This window comes from Hyla sarda, chromosome 5 (assembly GCF_029499605.1).
Source record: "Hyla sarda isolate aHylSar1 chromosome 5, aHylSar1.hap1, whole genome shotgun sequence".
Lineage (NCBI taxonomy): Eukaryota > Metazoa > Chordata > Amphibia > Anura > Hylidae > Hyla > Hyla sarda.
Window position 1 is genome coordinate 302,962,670 of NC_079193.1, and position 18,206 is coordinate 302,980,875.

General features: G+C 44.0%; 1 protein-coding gene across 1 annotated transcript in view; it reads left to right on the plus strand.

The window, feature by feature from the left end:
• The first annotated feature begins 1,016 nt into the window (after positions 1-1,016).
• The window catches only part of SLCO5A1 (solute carrier organic anion transporter family member 5A1), a 264,961-nt gene continuing 247,771 nt past the window's right edge, over positions 1,017-18,206 (plus strand). Inside the window, exon 1 of the mRNA XM_056522114.1 lies at positions 1,017-1,090. The gene's annotated coding sequence lies outside the window, so the exon portion shown is untranslated. The remainder of the gene's footprint in view (positions 1,091-18,206) is intronic.

Below are 18,206 nucleotides of genomic sequence, written 5' to 3' on the forward strand. Positions count from 1 at the left end.
CTTTGGAGATTGACAAAGGTTGGGACTTTAGCAATTTAGAGTCTTTAGGATAATATGCGCTGTTCCACTGGATTTAGGGGATTTAGTTGCGGTCCAGTAGTCACGCTAGATTTAGCGGGGAGTAGTTTAGAACTCACGGTTTAGTTCCGCTGAGGCCGGTAGGTTTTCAGGCCTAGCGTGTCTTTGCGAGTTGCGCAGATCTGTCCTGCTAGTCCGGCATCCACGAGAGCAGCAACCCAAGAGAGCGATAATTGGCTACAGCTCCCTTATATGGGCAGGGGCTTGACTAGTGCTAATTGGTCCAATACTTGTGTCAATCACCATTACAAAGGATTATGGGTAACATGTGACCCAAGGACCTCCAAAGGTCCTCCAACATACCATAGAGGATATTAACATGGTCACATGACCGAAGGTCCTGCGACGCTAAACAAGGTAAGTACTATACATTATATGAAATATACATTATTACTAAATATGTACATGTATTAAAAGTATAGAATTAGAGTAGAGGTGAGGCGAATAGGGGCTGTCTCACCTGGAGGACCCTATCTGAGCGTAGTTACTCTGACTTTAGGGACCACCACACTAGGTACGGTATGCAATACGGTACTGGGACACCATACACGCTGCGGATCCGTCCATGTGAACAAGCCCTAACAAAGTATTTGTGTATGCATAGACCAGTGTTTCCCAACCAAGGTGCCTCCAGCTGTTGCAAAACTACAACTCCCAGTATGCCCGGGGAGTTGTAGTTTTGCAACAGCTAGAGGCGCCCTGGTTGGGAAACACTGGCATAGACAGGCCCACCTAAGACCAGTCCCACATATATCGAAACGTGTCAAAAGTCTGTGATGGAGATTTATCAAAACCTGTTCAGAGAAATAATAGACCAGCTGCCCATAGCAACCAATCCGATTGCTTCATTTATTTTTCAGAGGCCTTTTTTTATCTATTTTTTTTTATTAAAAAGGGGATCCGATTGGTTGCTATGGGCAACTGGTCAACTTTTCCTCTGCACAGATTTTGATAGATCTCCCTTATAACTTAGTGAGTCATACAACAGAAGAATATTACAGGACACAACAGGGTAGGTGTCCATCTTTGCTATATACAGTACTTACCATAAAACTCAAGGTGCTAAAGAAGCGAAATGCATTTCACTAACCTAACTGCTGATCTAAGCAGCTGTCTCTATGTCCACGAGCACTATGGCTGTAAAGACTGGGAGGTAGAGAAAAGGGAAAGATTGACTACAGTACAACCCCCAATAAAAGCTTTTAGGACCCATTCCCTTTTATGGGCCAGCCTACATTGCTGTTAGAAGCCCACATAATCATGATGCCATAGAGCCGGGAACAAAGCCTGGGGCACATGCAGACACAATTACTAGTCCTCCGCACACTTTACATCTTAATAGGGATTTACTCAGCACAACACGTGTGGAGGCACACTCCCTTCGCCCTCCCACCAATTTCACGCAAAGGAATAGCTCATTGATAATAGCACAGGATGTAGTTTTCAAGTAAAGAGAATGCCAAGCTGTGCATCAGGCCGGCCATTTACAGTCCAGATGTGCACGTCTGAATGCACAGTAGGTTATTGTATCAATCTGCACCACCAAAAAAAGAGATCGCTGATTCAGCAAAAGAGAAGAAAAACAAACAAAAAAACTGTCAAGACAATTAGGTAGCTTATTTTTATTTTATTTTTTAGCTTAATTTATTTTTATTTCATCCTTTAAAGGGGTACTCTAGTGGAAAACCATTTTTTTTAATCAACTGGTGCCAGAAAGTTAAACAGATTTGTAAATGACTTCTATTTAAAAATCGTAATCCTGCCAGTACTTATCAGCTGCTGTATGCTAGAGAGGAAGTTCTTTTCTTTTTGAGTTTCCTTTCTCTCTGACCAGAGTGCTCTCTGCTGACACCTGTCAGGAACTGTCCAGAGCAGGACCAAATCCCCATAGCAAACCTATCCTGCTCTGTACAGTTCCTGACTTGGACAGAGGTGTCAGCAGAGAGCACTGTGGTCAGACAGAAAAGAAGAAAAAAGAACTTTCTCTGCAGTATACAGCAGCTGATTGGTACTGGAAGGATTAAGATTTTTCAATAGAAGTCATTTACAAATCTGTTTAACTTTTTGACACCAGTTGATTTAAAGGGGTACTCCACTGGAAAACATTTTTTATTTAAATCAACTGGTGCCAGAAAGTTAAACAGATTTGTAAATTACTTCTATTAAAAAAATCTTCATAATTCTAGTACTTATTAGCTGTGGTTATGATCCACAGGAAGTTCTTTTCTTTTTGAATTTCCTTTCTGCCTGACCAAAGTGCTCTCTGCCGACACCTCTGTCCATTTTAGGAACTGTCCAGAGTAGGAGCAAATCCCCATAGAAAACCTATCCTGCTCTGGACAGTTCCTGACATGGACAGAGGTGTCAGCAGAGAGCACTGTAGTCAGGCAGAAAGGAAATTCAAAAAGAAAAGAACTTCCTGTGGATCATTACAGAAGCTGATAAGTACTGGAAGGATTAAGATTTTTTAATAGAAGTAATTTACAACTCTGTTTAATTTCTGGCACCAGTTGATAAAAAAAAAAATATATATATTTTTCCACAGTTAAATCACAAAGGACTTCTACTTGGTGTTAGTTTGGTAACATGATGCCGTAGCAATATTGTGCCGCATAATAAGTACACATTTGGTCTAAGGCTGTGTTCACACGTTGCCATACCGCGACTAATAAGTGCATGTGTTTGTGCCCCAAATGCCCGAAGTGATTTATGTATTTAGCAAAATTGCAGTAAAACACCAAATTTTACTGCGACTTCAGCTATTTGCAGCAAAAACAAATGCACTAATTAGTTGTAATACCACAACGTGTGAACACAGTCTTAGGCACAATGTAAATGGTATTAGTCATGTAAAATTATGTCAAAGTAATATTGTGCCACATAACTAGCTCACATTTGGTCTAAGACTGTGTTCACATGTTATCAACAAAAGTTCACACAGACCCCTCGGTCTTAATCTATTTTCTATCACCATAATTCTATACGGGGTCTCTGGTCTCACTATTGTATAGCACAGTGTAGCTTACTACATATTATATACCAGACGAAAAAAACAAAGCATTACCACTACCAATTAAAATAATGGGCCTCATTTACTAAGAGTGTAGGTTTTTTTTGTCTGTTTTCCGTTATTTACTATTTTGTCTCACATTGGTTTTTTTTGGCGCACAAGGACTTAATTTTGTCCACATCGGAAAGGACAAAAAAAAAAAAGAGTGAATAAACAACAGTGGCTCTTCTGGTCTTTGAGCAACTGAGGAAAGAGACCACATCACAACAAGCAGACAGAGGTGTCAGCAGAGAGCACTGTGGTCAGACAGAAAAGAACAACTAAACTTCCCCCCACATTAGGTGCAGTATACATCCCCGCACATTAGGTTGGAGGTACAGTTTCCCCACATTAGGTGCAGTATAGTTCCCCCATATAAGGTGCAGTATAGTTCCCCACACATTAGGTGCAGTACAGTTCCCCCACATTAGGTGCAGTATAGTTCCCCCACATTAGGTGCAGTATAGTTCCCCCACATTAGGTGCAGTATAGTTCCCCCACATTAGGTGCTGTACAGTTCCCCCACATTAGGTGCAGTACAGTTCCCCCACATTAGGTGCAGTACAGTTCCCCCACATTAGGTGCAGTACAGTTCCCCCACATTAGGTGCTGTACAGTTCCCCCACATTAGGTGCTGTACAGTTCCCCCACATTAGGTGCAGTACAGTTCCCCCACATTAGGTGCAGTATAGTTCCCCCACATTAGGTGCAGTACAGTTCCCCACATTAGTTGCAGTATAGTTCACCCACTTTAGGTGCAGTACAGTTCCCCACATTAGGTGCAGTATAGTTCCCCCACATTAGGTGCTGTACAGTTCCCCCACATTAGGTGCAGTACAGTTCCCCCACATTAGGTGCAGTACAGTTCACCCACTTTAGGTTCAGTACAGTTCCCCACATTAGGTGCAGCATAGTTACCCCACATTAGGTGCAGTATAGTTCCCCACACATTAGGTGCAGTACAGTTCCCCACATTAGGTGCAGTATAGTTACCCCACTTTAGGTGCAGTACAGTTTCCCCACATTAGGTGCAGTATAGTTCCTCCACATTAGGTGCAGTATAGTTCCCCACACATTAGGTGCAGTACAGTTCCCCCACATTAGGTGCAGTATAGTTCCCCCACATTAGGTGCAGTATAGTTCCCCCATATTAGGTGCAGTATAGTTCCCCCACATTAGGTGCAGTACAGTTCCCCCACATTAGGTGCTGTACAGTTCCCCCACATTAGGTGCTGTACAGTTCCCCCACATTAGGTGCAGTATAGTTCCCCCACATTAGGTGCAGTACAGTTCCCCACATTAGTTGCAGTATAGTTCACCCACTTTAGGTGCAGTACAGTTCCCCACATTAGGTGCAGTATAGTTACCCCACATTAGGTGCAGTATAGCTCCCCCCTTTAGGTGCATTATAGCTCCCCACATTAGGTACAGTATAGTTCCCCCACATTAGGTGCAGTACAGTTCCCCCACATTAGGTGCAGCACAGTTCCCCCACATTAGGTGCAGTATAGTTCCCCCACATTAGGTGCAGTATAGTTCCCCCACATTAGGTGCAGTATAGTTCCCCCATATTAGGTGCAGTATAGTTCCCCCACATGAGGTGCAGTATAGCTCCCCACATTAGGTGCAGTATAGTTCCCCCACATGAGGTGCAGTATAGCTCCCCACATTAGGTGCAGTATAGTTCCCCCACATTAGGTGCAGTATAGTTCCCCCACATTAGGTGCAGTATAGTTCCCCCACATTAGGTGCAGTATACATCCCCGCACATTAGGTTGGCAGTACAGTTTCCCCACATTAGGTGCAGTATAGTTCCCCCACATTAGGTGCAGTATAGTTCACCCACTTTAGGTGCAGTACAGTTCCCCACATTAGGTGCAGTATAGTTACCCCACATTAGGTGCAGTATAGCTCCCCCCTTTAGGTGCATTATAGCTCCCCACATTAGGTACAGTATAGTTCACCCACATTAGGTGCAGTACAGTTCCCCCGCATTAGGTGCAGCACAGTTCCCCCACATTAGGTGCAGTATAGTTCCCCCACATTAGGTGCAGTATAGTTCCCCCACATTAGGTGCAGTATAGTTCCCCCATATTAGGTGCAGTATAGTTCCCCCACATGAGGTGCAGTATAGCTCCCCACATTAGGTGCAGTATAGTTCCCCCACATGAGGTGCAGTATAGCTCCCCACATTAGGTGCAGTATAGTTCCCCCACATTAGGTGCAGTATAGTTCCCCCACATTAGGTGCAGTATAGTTCCCCCACATTAGGTGCAGTATACATCCCCGCACATTAGGTTGGCAGTACAGTTTCCCCACATTAGGTGCAGTATAGTTCCCCCACATTAGGTGCAGTATAGTTCACCCACATTAGGTGCAGTACAGTTCCCCACATTAGGTGCAGTATAGTTACTCCACATTAGGTGCAGTATAGCTCCCCACATTAGGTGCATTATAGCTCCCCACATTAGGTACAGTATAGTTCCCCCACATTAGGTGCAGTACAGTTCCCCCACATTAGGTGCAGTATAGTTCCCCCACATTAGGTGCAGTATAGTTCCCCCACATTAGGTGCAGTATAGTTCCCCCACATTAGGTACAGTATAGTTCCCCCAAATGAGGTGCAGTATAGCTCCCCACATTAGGTGCAGTATAGTTCCCCCACATTAGGTGCAGTATAGTTCCCCCACATTAGGTACAGTACAGTTCCCCACATTAGTTGCAGTATAGTTCACCCACTTTAGGTGCAGTACAGTTCCCCACATTAGGTGCAGTATAGTTACCCCACATTAGGTGCAGTATAGCTCCCCCCTTTAGGTGCATTATAGGTCCCCACATTAGGTACAGTATAGTTCCCCCACATTAGGTGCAGTACAGTTCCCCCACATTAGGTGCAGTACAGTTCCCCCACATTAGGTGCAGTATAGTTCCCCCACATTAGGTGCAGTATAGTTCCCCCACATTAGGTGCAGTATAGTTCCCCCATATTAGGTGCAGTATAGTTCCCCCACATGAGGTGCAGTATAGCTCCCCACATTAGGTGCAGTATAGTTCCCCCACATGAGGTGCAGTATAGCTCCCCACATTAGGTGCAGTATAGTTCCCCCACATTAGGTGCAGTATAGTTCCCCCACATTAGGTGCAGTATAGTTCCCCCACATTAGGTGCAGTATACATCCCCGCACATTAGGTTGGCAGTACAGTTTCCCCACATTAGGTGCAGTATAGTTCCCCCACATTAGGTGCAGTATAGTTCACCCACATTAGGTGCAGTACAGTTCCCCACATTAGGTGCAGTATAGTTACTCCACATTAGGTGCAGTATAGCTCCCCACATTAGGTGCATTATAGCTCCCCACATTAGGTACAGTATAGTTCCCCCAGATTAGGTGCAGTACAGTTCCCCCACATTAGGTGCAGTATAGTTCCCCCACATTAGGTGCAGTATAGTTCCCCCACATTAGGTGCAGTATAGTTCCCCCACATTAGGTACAGTATAGTTCCCCCAAATGAGGTGAAGTATAGCTCCCCACATTAGGTGCAGTATAGTTCCCCCACATTAGGTGCAGTATAGTTCCCCCACATTAGGTACAGTATAGTTCCCCCACATTAGGTGCAGTATTGCTCCCCACATTAGGTGCAGTATAGTTCCCCCACATTAGGTGCAGTATAGTTCCCCCACATTAGGTGCAGTATAGTTCCCCCCCACATTAGGTGCAGTCAGGGTCGGTTTTAGGCTTAGCGTGGCCCTAGGCAAAATCAAAAGAGAAGCCCCAAAAGTCGTAATAGTGCACTTACCAGATTTGCACATTTTTGGTCACTTCAAATACCATAAAAAATATCTAAAAAGCAAATGAAAAGTCCCTTCAAAACAAAAATGGTACCGATAAAAACTACAAATCAAAGCGCAATAAATAACCCTCATACATCCCCATATACAGAAAAATAAAAGAGTTAAAGGAATCAGAATAGTACTATTTTTTTTTTGTATAGTTCCCCCACATTAGGTTGGCAGTATAGTTCCCCCACATTAGGTTGGCAGTACAGTTCCCCCACATTAGATTGGCAGTACAGTTCCCCCACATTAGGTGTAGTACAGTTCCTCCCACATTAGGTGCAGTACAGTTCCTCCCACATTAGGTGAAGTACAGTTCCCCGATTATGGTGCATTACAGTTCCCCCACATTAGGTGCAGTACAGTTCCCCCACATTAGGTGCAGTACAGTTCCCCCACATTAGGTGTAGTACAGTTCCCCCCACATTAGGTGCAGTATAGTTCCCCACATTAGGTGCAGTATAGTTCCCCACATTAGGTGCAGTGTAGTCCCCCACATTAGGTGCAGTACAGTTCCCCCACAATTGGTGCAGTATAGTTCCCCAACATTAGGTGCAGTATAGTTCTCCACATTAGGTGCAGTATAGCTCGGAGCTATTCTGCACCCAATGTGGAGAATTTACTGCACCTAATGTGGGGAACTATACCGCCCCTAATGTGGGGAGCTATTAGCTCCCCACATTAGGGGCAGTATAGTTCCCCACATTAGGTGCAGTATAGTTCCCCCACAGACATACAGCCTTCAGCCATATACAGTGTATGGCTGGAGGCTGTAAGTCTGTGTACCTCCCCACTTCAGTATTCCGACCACCGTTCCGGGGTCCCGATCTACTGCTATGGCCTATAGACCATAGCAGTAGGTTCCGGGACCGGAGGAGTGGTGGTCGGAACACCGAAGATGACGTGCTGCCAGCAGGTGCTGGTGACTTACCATGCTGGCCGGCGCGCGTCCTCCTCCATGCTCCGCTCCTCGGTTGCTATAGGTGCACGCACGGGACGTCAGTGATGTCCCTGCGTGTGCTACCTCCCGGCGGCCCCTGCGTTTTTAAAGTTAACGCGGGGGCCGCCGCAGAAAGGTAAAATGTTTCGGGACACAGGGATGTCCAGAATGTTATGGGGGCCCCCTGCGGGCTGCTCAGTGGAGGCCGCAGATCCCCCTGGGCACCCCGTGCGCACGCCTATGCTGAGCAGCCGGCAGGGGGCCCCCTGGGGGATGGGGGCCCTTGGCAATTGCCTGGTTTGCCCCACCCTAACGCCGGCCCTGCTCATGATGTCACACCCCGTCCCCTCAATGCAAGTCTATGGGAGGGGGCGATAGACTTGCATTGAGGGGTCGGTGCGTGCGTCATGAGGGGGCGGGGCTATGACATCACTAGCTCCTGGCATCGGCTCCAGCGTTCAGAAAAGTTTGTTCCAAATGCTGAGCAGCGGAGTACCCCTCACAGATCCCTTTAAGAGGGTTATTAACATCTTAGATATTTATACTATATATATATATATATATATATATATATATATATATGTATATATGTGGTGGCTTGTGGGTGTGAATGGTGATCGGGATGTTGCTGTGCAGGTTATAAAGGGTGCTATTAACCCTTGTCAGTCGTGACGCCAGGGTGAGGGTTAAATGCTGTATGACTTGGCCTATCTCCACCCTTCCCAAGGACGATAAGTGTTTGCAGAATAAAGTATTGTCCACAACCAGAGCTTCGCTGAAAACTTGTGTAAACTTTACTGAAGATTTTCTGTACTGCACCTAATGTGGGGAAACTATACTGCACCTAATGTGGGGGAACTATACTGCACCTAATGTGGGGAGCTATACTGCACCTAATGTGGGGAACTATACTGCACCTAATGTGGGGAACTATACTGCACCTAATGTGGGGAACTATACTGCACCTAATGTGGGGAACTATACTGCACCTAATGTGGGGAGCTATACTGCACCTAATGTGGGGAACTATACTGCACCTAATGTAGGGAGCTAAACTGCACCAAATGGGGGGTAACTATACTGCACCTAATGTAGGGAGCTATACTGCACCTAATCTGGGGGAACTATACTGCACCTAATGTGGAGAACTATACTGCACCTAATGTGGGGAAACTATACTGCACTTAACGTGGGGGAACTATACTGCAACTGATTAAGGGGGACATGGGACTGATTAAGGGGGCAGGGGAATGATTAAATATTTTAAAAAAATATTTGTTACAAAGATTTTTTTCCTCTTTGTGTATGTTTGTGGGGCAATTGGGGGGGGGGGGGGGGCCACAAGGTTAGCTCGCACAGGGCGCCTGAACACCCAAGGCCGGCCCTGCGGAGGTCCTACCTCATTCAGTGACAGCAACACAGTAAGTACACTTTTTATATACATTTATTTACATTTACCTGAGTAATATATTAATTATTTAAGGGGTGACTAGGGGAAGACTAGACCTGAGGACCCCACGGTTCCTAGGAACTCTGACTTTGGGGACCCCTACCAAGGTACTGTATGTAATACGGTACCAGGACACCACATATATATCCACAGGATATGTCATAAATGTCTGATAGATATCAGTTAGAGCTAAAGTCTGTCTGCTCTTCCATTGCAACAGATGTGCAGATTTACTAGTAGAGACTAACACTTGTCTTACAGCAGGTATCAGCAATCAGATGGGAGTCATATTGACTTGTTGACTGTGCAAATCTGTGTTTGTCGCAGCTTTCTAGTGCCTTATTTCTATATATACCCAACAGTCTTAGAAGTGCCGCCTCTTGCCTGTGATCAGCCGTGCACACAAGCCTCTGACCCTGCTAATCCTTCTCTGCCACTAAAGTCAAAGAGACTGATCAGTGGAAATCTTTAAAGAGACTGTTTACTGAGTCAAAGTGATTTATGCGCATCCATATGTTCTGTGCTGGTTGGATATCGGCCATTTTTTATCCTGTGTTTTGATTTTGTGAAACAAGTTATTTCCTCTGGGAATGTGATGCTTAGTGCGTCTTAGATAAATATTTATATATCTTTGTACACATGTGCTGTATATCATTATGATGGAATTACTATTAGTAGTCATTACAAAAGTTTTTTTTTAAGACAATAGTGTTTTATAAGCAGGATATAATCGGTATGGGGTGCAACTCTCTACAGCATATAAATCATATTTGTCAATCGAAAAGCTTTTAAAGGCGGTGAGTAGTAGCTGAGCTAAGGACGAGTACATCCAGGGTATATTGTTTAGGTATAGGCCTTATATGCGCAGAAGCTCTTGTTCTATAGCTTAGGTGCCTCTGCACATAGGGGAACACTTTTTACATAAAATATGTTCAGCATGTGACCCTGTACACTTGCACCCCATCCCCATTGTTAATGACTGAATGCTGAGTCCTAGGGACAACTGAACCACATGAGAAAGGCAGGACTAGAATCATTGGCTGACTACTTCTTTATGGCTAAGAGATTATACATTTTGACCAATGGAGTCCAGCTTATTCCACTGAATGCAACTGTCTGCCCTTATAACAGAGGCAATTATACCATTTTCTCTTAAAGGGGTACTCCGGTGGAAAACATTTTTTTTTTTAAATCAACTGGTGCCAGAAAGTTAAACAGATTTGTAAATTACTTCTATTAAAAAATCTTTACCCTTCCAGTACTTTTTAGCAGCTGTATGCTACAGAGGAAATTATTTTCTTTTTGAAGTTCTTTTTTGTCTTGTCCACAATGCTCTCTGCTGGCACCTGATGCCCGTATCAGGAACTGTCCAGAGCAGGAGAAAATCCCCATATAAAACCTATGCTGCTCTTGACAGTTCCTGACATGGACAGAGGTGTCAGCAGAGAGCACTGTAGACAAGACAAAAAAAGACATTCAAAAAGAAAAGAATTTCTTCTGTAGCATACAGCTGCTAAAAAGTACTGGAAGAATAAGGATTTTTTAATAGAAGTAATTTACAAATCTGTTTAACTTTCTGGCATCAGTTCATTTAAAAAAAAAAGGGGTACTCCGGTGAAAAACTTTTAATTTTTTTTTTAAATCAACTGGTGCAAGAAAGTTGAACAGATTTGTAAATTACTTCTATTAAAAAATCTTAATCCTTCCTGTACTTATTAGCTGCAGAATACTACAGTGGAAATTGTTTTCCGTTTGAAACACAGAGCTGTCTGCTGACATCATGAGCACAGTGCTCTCTGCTGACATCTCTGTCCATTTTAGGAACTGCCAGCGTAAAAGGAAATCCCCATAGCAAACATATGCTGTTCTGGACAGTTCCTAAAATGGACAGAGATGTCAGCAGAGATCACTGTGCTCGTGATGTCAGCAGAGAGCTCTGTGTTTCAAAAAGAAAATAATTTCCGCTGTAGTATTCAGCAGCTAATAAGTACGGGAAGGATTAAGATTTTTTAATAGAAGTAATTTACAAATCTGTTTAACTTTCTGGCACCAGTTGATTAAAATAAAAAGTTTTTCACTGGAGCACCCCTTTAAGCATTAAAAACATAGCAAAATACATGGAAAACAGATAGGGATCAGAAAATATATTTTCCTGAAAAATCGGAGTGATAGGAAGTGCACTCTTATGAAAAATTGTGGAAACGTCACTTTTCATGCATTTTTTTACATTTTATATGCTATTAAATTAGATAATTAAAAGAATAATTAGTTAAATAGTATATGATCTTTTTATAAATGTGGTAAAGAAATGGCAGTTTGCAATTTTTTTCACATTTGATAGTAGCCTTCAGATATTTGTGCCTTAAAGTTTTCCTATGATATTAAAAGATTTTTAAAAACCTGCATGGTTTTGTTATTTATCAAGGTGATTTTAGTGTTCTCACTCCTGACAGCTATTTCTCATTATAGGTGGCAGGACCAGAGTTAGGCTGTTTGCCAGTAGTACTACACATGGACTTCCTTTCCCTTAGTTGTCTGGCCAATCACATCCCAGCACCTAGTCCTTACTGCTATGTCATGATATATGCTGGTGAAAGTGCACTGGACTGAACAGGCTGCATTGTGCTGGGGTATGATTTACATCTATATATATAAAACTCAACGTGTGTGTGTGTGTGTGTATGTATGTATGTATGTATGTTCCACAAAAACTTCCAAACTGCTAAAGATATTAACATGAAACTTGGCACACATGTTACTTATATGTCAACAACAAACATAGGATAGGTGATTTAACCCTTATTCACCCACATTTGCCAGGGGCGGGGCTTATGTTTAAAGTTCCATACAAGTCTATGAGAAATATATGTTACTGCATAACTTCCAAACGGATGGAGATATTTTGATAATACTTGGTCACATGTTACTTATATGTCCACTTAAAATATAGGATAGTTAATTTAACCCTTAACTACCACCATTTGTGAGGGTCGGGGTTTTTGTTTAACGTCCCATGCAAATCAATGGGAAATGTATGTTCCGACATAACTTCCGTACGGCTGGAGATATTTCAATACCTGGTACACATATTACAGGTCAGGATATGAGGACACAATGGGAGGTCGAGATAGGAGGACGGGATGGTCGGGATAGGAGGTTGAGATAGGAGGTCGAAATAGGAGGACGGGATATGATGATGAGAAAGGAGGACGGGATAGGAGGTTGGCATAGGAGGACGGGATAGGAGGACGGGATAGGAGGACAGGATAGGAGGACAGGATAGGAGGAAGGAATAGGAGGATGGGATAGGAGGTCAGGATAGGAGGTCGGGATATGAGGACGAGAAAGGAGGATGGAATAGGAGGACGGGATAGGAGGTTGGGATAGGTGGACGGGAAAGGAGGACGGGAAAGTAGGACGGGATAGGAGGACAGGATAGGAGGACAGGATAGGAGGATGAGATAGGAGGTCGGGATATGAGGACAGGATAGGAGGACTGGATAGGAGGATGGGATAGGAGGTTGAGATAGGAGGTCGGGATAGGAGGTCAATATAGGAGGACGGGATAGGAGGTCGAAATATGAGGACGAGAAACGAGCAGGGGATAGGAGGATGGGATAGGAGGTCGGGATAGGAGAACGAGAAAGGAGGACGGGATAGGAGGACAGGATAGGAGGTCGGGATAGGAGGACGGGATAGGAGCACCGGATAGGAGGTCGGGATAGGAGGTTGGGGTATGAGGACGGGATATGAGGTTGGGATATGACAACAATATCTGAGGACAGGATATGAAGTCAAAAGCTTCCTCCTTTGTTGATTTTCCTCCCCAACAAGGGCGAGGAAGGAAAAACCGGGCAACCCCGGGTACTCAGCTAGTAGTACTATAAATGACACTTGAAGGAAGAATAGGATACTGCTGCACTAGATTTGCAGGGGACTATAGGGGGAAATTTTATTATGTTTAGAGTAGTTTTTGGTGTAGCTATTTTTTGGTGTAGCTATTTTTAAGGTGGGAAGTTGTTTAAAACTGCAGTGACCATTGAAATAATGAGTTTTAACATACTTCATAATAACGTGTTACTACGATTGGTGCAGTGTCAGTCAGTGATATTAATATTTCGACAGGCAAGTTGTCAAAGACAAAGCTCCCTAACACCCACTTGTGACACAATGCCCCCTAAGATATAATAGTATAAACCAGTGTTTCCCAAATGCAGTCCTCAAGTATCCCCAGCATGTGATGCTTTCAGAGTTTTCTTAGTCTATCACAGGTGATGTAATTCTGGTTAGTGATGAGCAGCATTGCCCATATTTGAATTTGCGATATTTTGGGAATATATAGATGAATATTCGTCCTATATTTGCAAATTTCGCGTATTCGTTATATTCGCATATGTGAATATTTGCATATTCGCGTATTCAAGGAAGAAAACAGTGAGGGGGTGGGCAACTTTACTATTGGTTGCAAGGGATGTTGTTGATAACCTCTGACAAGTGTATTTGCATCATTCTAATTGGCCCACAAGTGAAAAGAAGGAATATGCAAATATTCACATATGCTAATCTGCTCATGTGCACAAAAAAGTGAATATTCTTAATTTCGAATATTTAGTGAATATAGTCGCAATATTGGCAAATTTGCCATATTCGCGATAAAAATTCAAAATGGGAATATTCGCGCCCAACACTAATTCTGATCAGTGCATCAGGCATCACCACAATTATGCCACCTTTAAAAAAAATAAGGAAATCCTAAAAAACATGATCTGTTGGGGGGGGTACTTGAGGACTGTGCTTGGGAAACACTGGTAAAGACTGTACCTAAGCTTATACTGTATATCCAATTCAAGTATTTTGTTTACGCCTGTCCACATAGTCATGAACCCTCCTGTGGGATTGCGAGGCTCCACCACCCATATAACTTCATGCAGCTCTTGGGCTATGTTCATACAACGGAAATTCTGTGCTGAATTCCGAAGAAGAAATCCACACGGACATTCCACTGCAGCAGAGTCCCATTAATCTCAATGGGATTCTGCTGCAATGTGCACATGGCAGAATTTCTGCATCAGATGTTCTAATTCCGGCGTCCGCAGAAAGAAAAGTCAAGTCTATTCTTTCTGCCGATTCCACAAGGAAATGCATTGATGTCACATTTCCAAGCAGTCCTGGTGCCGACATGTTCTGCCAGTGCTCCGCTGTCGGTGGAATGTCTGCACGGAAATGAGCAAATTAATGTAAATCCTTAATATCTTAAAAATATATGTATGTACCATAGAAAACATTAAACAAAACTTTAATTGTGGAAAATTTGTCACTCAAGCTCATGTCCACACCATTAATTTCCTATATCTTCTATTCCAGTGGTCTCCAAACTGCGGACCTCTTAAAGGGGTATTCCAGGAACAAAACATTTTTTTTTATATATCAACTGGCTCCAGAAAGTTAAACAGATTCGTAAATTACTTCTATTAAAAAAGCTTAAAGGGGTACTACGCCCCTAGACATCTTATATGATAAGATGTCAGATCGCCGCGGTGCCGCTGTTGGGGACCCCGGGGATCGCCGCTGCGGCAGCCCGCTGTCATTACAGCACAGAGCGAGTTCGCTCTGTGCGTAATAACGGGCAATACAGGGGCCGGAGCTTCGTTACGTCACGACTCTGCCCCTCTTGACGTCACAGCCCGTCCCTTTCAATACAAGTGTATGGGAGGGGGCGTGGCGGTCGTCACGCCTCCTGCCATAGACTTGCATTAAGGGGACAGGCTGTGATGTCACGAGGGGCGGAGCCATGACGTCACGCTGTTCCGTCCTCTGTATCGCCCGTCATTACGCACAGAGCGAACTTGATCCTCGGGGTCCCCGGCAGCGGGACCGCGGCAATCTGACATCTTATCCCCTATCCTTTGGATAGGGGATAAGATGTCTAGGGGCGGAGTACCCCTTAAATCCTTTCAGTACTTTTGAGCTGCTGAAGTTGAGTTGTTCTTTTCTGTCTAAGTGCTCTCTGATGACACGTGTCTCGGGAACTGCCCAGTTTAGAAGCAAATCCCCATAGCAAACCTCTTCTACTCTGTGCCGTTCCCGAGACAAGCAGAGATGTCAGCAGAGAGCATTGTTGCCAGACAGGAAACAACAACTCAACTTCAGCAGCTGATAATTATTGAAAGGATTAAGATTTTTTAATAGAAGTAATTTACAAATCTGTTTAACTTTCTGGAGCCAGTTGATATAAAAAAAAAGTTTTTTCCTGGAATACCCCTATAATGTTGCAAAACCACAAATCTCAGCATGCCCGGACAGCCAACGGCTGTCCGGGCATGCTGCGAGTTGTGGTTTTGTAACAGCTAAAAGTCTACAATTTATAGACCACGGTTCTATTCTATCCTAACTGAGATTACTGGCATAATGTCAGATCTTAAAGAGTTGAAATTTCTCGATTTTCCAAGGATAAATGACGCCCGTAAGAACATGAAATGACTCATCCCAGTTGCTACCACTTATAACAAGAGGCGTTGGTGTACGATCCATCCCTGACCTTGACCGTCTGTCGGAGCTCTCTTCTCACCACATAGCAGTTTACGCTTTTTTTTTTGTCAATGACTTTGCCCTTTGGGAGAAGGTTTATTAACCTTGACTTGAATGTGGTCTGGAGCTGCCAGTCATGTATTATTCATCGATATTCCACCCTCTAACCTCCCTCTCTATCTTTATTGATACAATTTACACTGTATAATATTATCTTGAACGTCTTCTCCACAAGAACTCCCTGGGTATTGCCTAAATGACGAAGACTTGAAAAGAAGTAACTCAGATTCAAGGTTACATTTTCGCGAATTCTTTGTAGAACACATTTACTTAAAATATACGATAGAACTACGGCAGAGATTTGCGAAACTGTTTAAAGGGGACCTGTGATAATTTCTAAAATCGCAATGTAGTGGTATGTATAGATTCTTTGTGGGGGGGGGGGGGGGGGGGCTGATCACATAACTTTTTACGGTTTGTTGTTCTGCTCCCCCCAGTTTAGGAGTTATGGGGTGTTTTGTTTCCATCTGACAGATTCCTGGATCCTACAGATGGGCATTCAAAATTATGATGTGCGGGAGGTATGGGTGGGCTTATTGGGATCAGGGGTGTGAATAATTTACATCCATGCAGTACGCGCTCCCATCGCTTCCTTCTGATGTGGTCTGCAGAATCTCACGACACTGACTATGTCAGAAGGAAGTGTTGGGAGTGCATACTGCATATATGAACATTATTCCCACCCAGATCCCGATAAGCCCACCCATACCCCCAGCGTATGATAATTATGGACGCCTATCTGAAGGATTCAGGAATGTGTCAGTTGGAAATAAAACACCCCATAACTCTGGAACATTGGGGGACCAGATTGACAAACAGCCCCCCCTTATCTATAAATACACACCACTACATAGCGTTTCTAGACATTACCACAGGTCCTCTTAAAAAAATGTCTTTACAACCTGCCTATTCCTTTGGTACCACGCTTCTCCTCAGCCACCTGTGTGGTCAAGTCGTGCCAGGGGTAGCGACCTGGGTGTTGTCTGCCAAAGCAAGTCCAACCCACCTTGCGGCGGGCTCTGGTGAAAACCAGCGGCACCTTTGACTCCGCTCACTGGCACGGCCCGCGTCATCTGCCACACAGGTCCAGTGGATCCACTACATCACCTGTTCCAGACTACCGTGGTATTACGGATCTACTACTCCCTGGGTACCTGCCGTCTGCGGTGAGTCTTACACCTGCACTGCGCAGCGGGGGCAGAGGTCATGTCTCCTCTCTGCCTAGGCCGCAGATGCAGCTCACACATTGTGGAAGCTTTTTGCTGTATGTGCGTGAGCCACGCATACAGCAGAAAGCAGCGCTGTCTGCCTGGGGATCCGGAACGAGTGTCCTGGATCCTCAGTTACAGCGGTGGCGGGCCCTTTATCTGGGAGAGCCCTTGAACCACGTCCGAACGGACCGGCTGGTAAGTCCGCTCCTGTGCTGAGGGGGTGTGAATTTGGCTCTGTGTGTGTGTGGGGCGGAGGGGGTGGGGATATGAGGCTAAGAAGGTGCTAATGTGGCCCAGGAGGGTGTAAAAATTAGGCTGAGACCAAGTGAATCAGACTCACATCCCCCAAAACCAAGCAGTTTTTGAACACTGAACCAGACACTGAACCAAGTAGTAAAATCCTTATATTACAGGAATTGGGGAGAAGTGGAATCAGCGCACCAGAAACTATAGAATGAATGATATATAAATATATATAGATACAAAAAACATTTTTTAAAGGGGTACTCCAGTGGAAAACATTTTTTTTTAAATCAACTGGTGCCAGAAAGTTAAACAGATTTGTAAATTACTTCTATTTCAAAATCTTAATCTTTCCAGGACTTATCAGCTGCTGTATACTACAGAGGAAGTCTGACCACAGTGCTCTCTGCTGACACCTTTGTCCATGTCAGGAACTGTCCAGAGTAGAAGCAAATTCCCATAGCAAACTGCTCCTACTCTGGACAGTTCCTGACATGGACAGAGGTGTCAGCAGAGAGCACTGTGGTCAGACAGAAAAGAAATTCAAAAAGAAAATAACTTCCTGTGGAGCATATAGCAGCTGATAAATACTGGAAGGATTAAGATTTTTAAATAGAAGTCATTTACAAATCTGTTTAACTTTCTGGAACCAGTTAATTTGAAAAAATAAAATTCCACCGGAGTACCCCTTTACATGTCCAGCCAGGGAATAGAACATTTTATACTCCACTATCAGATAGCTTCAAGGGGGGACATGTATCAAAGATGTTACCCCTGTTTTGTGTGTATTTTTTTGCGCAAAATTTTGTGCA